We start from the raw sequence: 5962 nt of genomic DNA, 5'->3' as shown, positions 1-5962 counted from the left end.
AATACAAGTTCCAAGTTGTATTATCCATATGAACCTCTTACGCCCACTCACCATGGGATGGATAAGTGAAGCGTGGTGCAGTCGTACCGTGGAGCACCACGGGAGCGGACACGAGCTACCCCAGCACCACCCGTGCGTGAGCATGCGCCTCGCCAGCACAGTGGGCAGAGGAACCCGGCAGAGCCTGAGCCGGTCCCGGGCCTCGCTTGCTCTTAGCTGACTTCTGTGTCACTAAGTTGAGAGGTCACAGAGCTGGGCAGTAGATTCCTGGACTCCCACTGGCTTTGCTGTAGATAACACCTCCGACTTATGGGTCAGAATAGTAACGGTTGCCTAAGGTGTGCTTCAGGAACTGAGAGGCAGCCTGTCTTTCAAATTGATGGAAGTCCCTGTCCTCTTTGCTTGGGTCAGTACAAATATCACCTGGGTGACGTTTCCTCACCAGAAGTTTAAAACCCCACCCCAGATCAGGCTAAGGCCACCATTTTCTGAATGCCGCCTTATGAGAGCCGTGGTGTTTGACTACACATGTGTCGACCACAGATTGCCTTTCCCCATGCCTTAGGCCACCTGCTTCCTTATCCCATGACAATCCTAAGCCCTATTGAAGGTGAAGCGGATCCCAGACTTGTGTAAGACTCATGTCACTGCTTGGCATATTGCACTAGCAAAGCAGGCCCGGTTCAGTGCTATTCTACTGTATGAATCTGCTTATGAAAAAACAGACAAAACTAACTTATGCTGTTAGATTCAGGTTAGTGGTGATGTAACCAAGGGAAGACTTACATCAGCCCTCTAGCTTCACCTGCTCTTAGTTGACTTTAATAATCACTGGTTTTGGAGGCCACTCAGCTAAGCCATCTGTACCTTCACCTTTGAGTCAGATTTCTGCTCTACTGTGAGCGTAAACACGTTAATCATCTCTTTCCCCTAGAGCCCAAGGCTAGAGGCCTTCCTTTGGGCATTAAGATAAGCCAGGTCTGGCCACTCACCCCAAAAGCCAAACAGAAAAGGTAACGGTGAAAAGCAGGAAAGGAAAGTCTAATCAGGATGGCCACTCTGGAGGGCAGAGTCACCAGTGACAGGTCTGTGGTTTCAATGGGGAGCCTTAGGGTGAGAGGTCCGCAGAGTTACGCGGTCTTGGTCAAGCTGCGGTCTGGTTGCTCATTCTCTCAGCTCTGATTCTGCAAGGGAGCTCTTGAGGGGACAGTTTCCACTTATTGCTCAGGATGTTTATCCAACCTGTGATCCTGGAAGGGCACAAGTCAGTTCCCATAGGTGATTGCTCCTGTTGGGGGGACAGTCTCACGACGGGAGCTGTGTCCGCCAGGCTCCACTGTTCCTGGAAGCTGTAGGCAATGACTGGAGACTTGTAGGTGCCGCTCTAGGGGTCTTAACAGGACACTGTAAAAGCTGACAGTGGCCCTGCAAATCTTGTCTCAGTCTTGAAAGGAGACAAAAGAGGTTGGTTATCAGGGCTAATGAACCTTGGACTGCTAGTTTTTAGATGAACGTTCCTTAAATGATTAACATGTCTACCTGCCAAGGTGACTCAAAGTTTAAGGTAATGAAGGCAGAGATGCTAAGCTTTATCCTGCTCTTGAATAGTTGGAATAGTTACCCAGTAAAACCAGGTAGGCAGGCCCCCAAGAGGCTTCTCCAAGTTGGTAGAAAGTGCAGACTGCTGCCTAAAAATGGGTTGTTCCATAGAAACCTTCCAACCACCATCCAAGGGCATCATGTGGGGGTGGGGGACAGCCTACTCCCCTAGTGACTTCCCTTTGGCCCAGAGAAGTGAGAAAGCAAGGTGGGAGGGGGCCTGCGAGGATCTGCAGATAATTTCAAACTCAGTGGCTGAAAGAACACAGACAAGCAGAATATCACGACCCAACCAATGAACAAGTCACCTCCCAGACCCCAGATTATCATATAAGTCAGGCAGCACCCTGAGCCCTGTAGATAAATACCCCTAGGCCCAAACCTGTCCTCTGCAACCCTCTATGGGGACCCCTCTTGCTCAGTGAGAGCGCTTTCCTTCTCTCTCGAAAAACTCTTACTCTCTCACACTCAGCCTTATCGACCGTGAATTTCATTCTTCTAGAACACAAGACCAGACCCTGAGAAGAAATCCCTGCTGGTCTGCTGCCGAACAACGACGCTAGCAGGCATTGCCCGCTGCGGAGCTAGAAGAGCTGGAACACAAACAGTCCCCACCTGCCACTACTGTGACAGCAGCAGAAAATCCGGTTTTACTTTTAATTACCCATCAGAGACCTGCAGGCCTGAGAGTCACTGCGTTTAGCAAAGGCAGCCTTTATAAGTCCCTGTTATAATTTAAGGTAACTCAAGATTGATTACCCCTAGGTTTACCGAATCTCTTCCTTCCCCCAAGACTGAAGACATCAAGACAGAGGTGACAAAGATGTTGTCAAGATTTGCAGGGGCATCAGGATGGTCCACCATCACATCCCGTAAGACCTCCAGAGCGGCACCTAGAAGTCTCCGGGCTTCAGTCAACAACTTGTCCTCCAGACGCTGGCATTTCTGAGTGGTGACTAAGAGGAACCCGGGTATGGAGGGTGTTGGGTGAGCCAGAAGCTGTGGGGTGCTGGGACTGCTCCTTCGTCAAGGTGCTGGGCACAGTGTGTGTTTGGTTTGTGAAAATCCACCCAGCTATACGTTGGTGAGGAGGTTCACTTTTCTGTGTTATGTTCTACTTCAATAAAAACATAACTTAAATCTTTGCATATAGTCCTAGAACGATCCATCTGACATTTTTGCTAAGTGAGGACGTTTTAATGTCGGGAAGCTATGGTTATCCTAACAAACTTCCTTGAAATGGAATCAATTCCAACTTTTTGAGAAATCTTCCTGTGTGGTCTTCTTTGGCCATAAGCTGGTATTTGGGGCTCACTGGGGTGGGAAATGGGTGGAGTGGGGAGCAAGGAGCGTTCCCATAACCTGACAAGGGTCCGGGCAGCCTGGGTGACAGAGCAGAGACGGTGGAGGGCAGAGCAGGGCTGGGAGATGCGTCAGCTTTTTCGCTGTTGTGACTAAAAGACCTGAAAAGAACAATTTTAAGGAGGAAGAGTTTATTTGAGGGCTCACGGTTTCAGAGGTCTCAGTCCATAGGAGGCTGGCTCCATTCCTCGGGGCCTGAGGTGACGCAGAACTTCATGGTGGAAGAGTGTGGTGGCGGGAAATGGCTCACATGATGTCAGGAAGCAGAGAGACACTCCACTTGCCAGATACAAATATATACCCCAACGGTGCCCCCAGTGCCCACCTCTTCCAGCCGCACCCTGCCCCCCTTCATTACCTCTGTGACTTCTGTCAGGGGATTCATGCACTAATTGGGTTAAGACTCTCACAACCAGATAATTTCTCCTCTAAACCTTTTTGCATTGTCCCACATGAGCTTTGGGAGGACACCTAATATCTAAACCATAACAGGAGACACCTCAAGACTTGGTCCCTTAGGGTTGAGGGTGACTGAACATTTTTTTCTTGAACCTGGAAGATGGTGAAATGTTACTTAAGATTAGAAAATAAAGAAGAGCCCCTGGGAAAGTATCCAATTTAATCATGGATGTGTTACCCTTCAGGCACCTTTTGAAATATTCAGGAAAAATTACGCAGGAGGCAGTGGTTATAGAGGCCTGGATGGATCAAAGACTCAAACTTAGAGATAAAAGTGGGGCTGATATAGCTTGGTGATAAAGTGCTTGCCTCGCAGGCATGAGGCCCTGGGCTCGATTCCAGCAAAACACACACACACACACACACACACACACATATACACACACACCACAAAAGCCAAAACTAAAGCTGTTAGAAGAAAGCATTGGGAAAAATCTTGTGGCACTGAATTTGGTGACGATGTTATGGACATGACACCAACAGCATAGGCAATAAAAGAAAAAGACTGACAAGTTAGACTTTGTTAGAGTTAAGAACTTTTGCACATCAAGATACCATCAAGAAAAAAAAAAAAAAGATACCATCAAGAAAGTTGAATGAAAGGGAGAAAATATTTTCACATCATATATTTGATAATGGTTAAGGTCACACTAATTTGCTGAGGCTGGCCTCGAACTTGCAATCCTCCTGCCTCAGCCTCCTGAGTCACTGCATTTACAGGCATGTGCCATGTGCTGCCTTCAGCTAAGACAAAGGGCTTGATTCCTTTTGAAGGAGGAGCTGGAGAGGCAGGTTGGGGGGGCAGGCAAGAGAGGCTTCGTGAAGATCATTAAAGATACTGAGCAATACCCAGGGATTCTACACATCAAGTTCGTTAAGTGGGATGGAGATTGGAAGGAGCCTTGTACGAGGTCCTCTGTCACCCTGCTGCATGTAATTGTAAGGACGGAGGTGGACGCTGTAGCTCAGCGGGCTGAGCAGTGAGTGAGCAGTGAGAATTCATCAAGTTTGGATTATGGTGAACCATTTGAGGCTCAAAGAGAAAGAACACGTAATGGCCTGGGAAGAAAGGGGGACAAAGTAAGTGGCTTTGTCTGTTTATAAGATGTAGGTCACCTGAGGTGATGATGGAAAGCGGGGGGACGGACATAGAGGGCCTCAGAGGAGGCAGGATCGTGGGACCAAGAACTGGAGGGAAGACCGACACTGCAGAGACGGAGGCTGCCCCCTTCTCTAAACTCAGAGATGGGGACGGGGATGGTCACATTGCTGGGCCACCTTGGCTGGTTGAGGGATGCCCAGGTATCTGCTAAAGTATTATTTCCGGGAGTATCTGGAAGGGTGTTCGGGGAAGGAGTAGCATTTGAGAGGGTAGCCCGAGTACGGCAGAGCACCCCCACCAATGGGGGGCCCCATGGAAGCTGGGCGGAGGCGGCGGCGGGCGGGCTCCCTCTGGTAGAGCTGGAAGGCCACCTAGCCCTCCTGGTTCTCAGGGCATCCAGCTGGACTGGGACTCACACTCTGGCTTCCCTGGTCCTGAGGCCTTTGGGTTTGGAGTGGAATTCACGCCGCTGTGCCGCAGTCTGGCTGGGCACAAATCACGAGCCACCACACAGCTTGTAGATTCAAACAGCAACTCTTTATTCCCGAACTCATACCAGCCGTCTACAATCACTGTCTGGGGAAATCCACGTTCTCTGCCCAAATCCACCCCCACTGGGCTTCTGTCTCCCAAAAAATACTGTCTGAATCCCGTGAGAACTCAAGGGGAACTCAGGCAGCAGGATACGCCCTATTCCCAGCAGGAATAATCTTAAACCTTAAACCTGGAACCTAAACCGGGAACGCCCTAAACCCGGATCCGCCCTGGTCCTTGAGCAAGGTCACCTACATGCAATGTCACTGCAAAATGTCCTATTTCCACGAGTCCTTCCACTAAGCAACATGGGGTACGCTGGCAAGGAAATTGTCATACCTACTTGGCTAATGGCTCCCAGCACCGCTGGCCCTCCCAGGCCTCAGCTTGCAGACAGCAGATCCTGGGCTTCTCGGTCTCCTAGTAGCATAAGCCAGTCCCTCATCACTCATCTCCGTGTATCTATCTCCCTCCTATTGATTCCGTGTCCCTGGAGGACCCTGACTAATACAGAGACCATTATAAGGGAAGTTGACTATGCTTTTGGAGCCAGAATAATGATGTGGAGTCTGAAAATGCAAGCAAGCTATTTTTTTGTTGTTGTTTTCTTCCAGTACTGGGGACTGAACTCGGGCCCGGCTCCCGCTGGGGAAGCACTCTACCCCTGAGCTACCTCCTCAGACCTTTTTATTTAAGACAGAGTCTCGCTAAATTACCTAGACTGGCCTCTACCTTGGAACTCTCCTTCCGCAGCCTCCCAGGTAGCTGGGATTACAGGTGTGCACCAATAAGTAAATTTTTAAGAACAAACCAAAGTCAGGTATGGTGTACATGCCTGCAGTCCCAGCTCCTCGGGAGGCAGAGGCGGGAGGGTCACTTAAGTTGACGAGTTTGAGACAAGCGGGG

The sequence above is a fragment of the Marmota marmota genome, unplaced genomic scaffold (genome assembly GCF_001458135.2).
Source record: "Marmota marmota marmota unplaced genomic scaffold, marMar, whole genome shotgun sequence".
Taxonomy (NCBI): Eukaryota; Metazoa; Chordata; class Mammalia; order Rodentia; family Sciuridae; genus Marmota; species Marmota marmota.
This window is presented reverse-complemented; position numbering follows the sequence as displayed.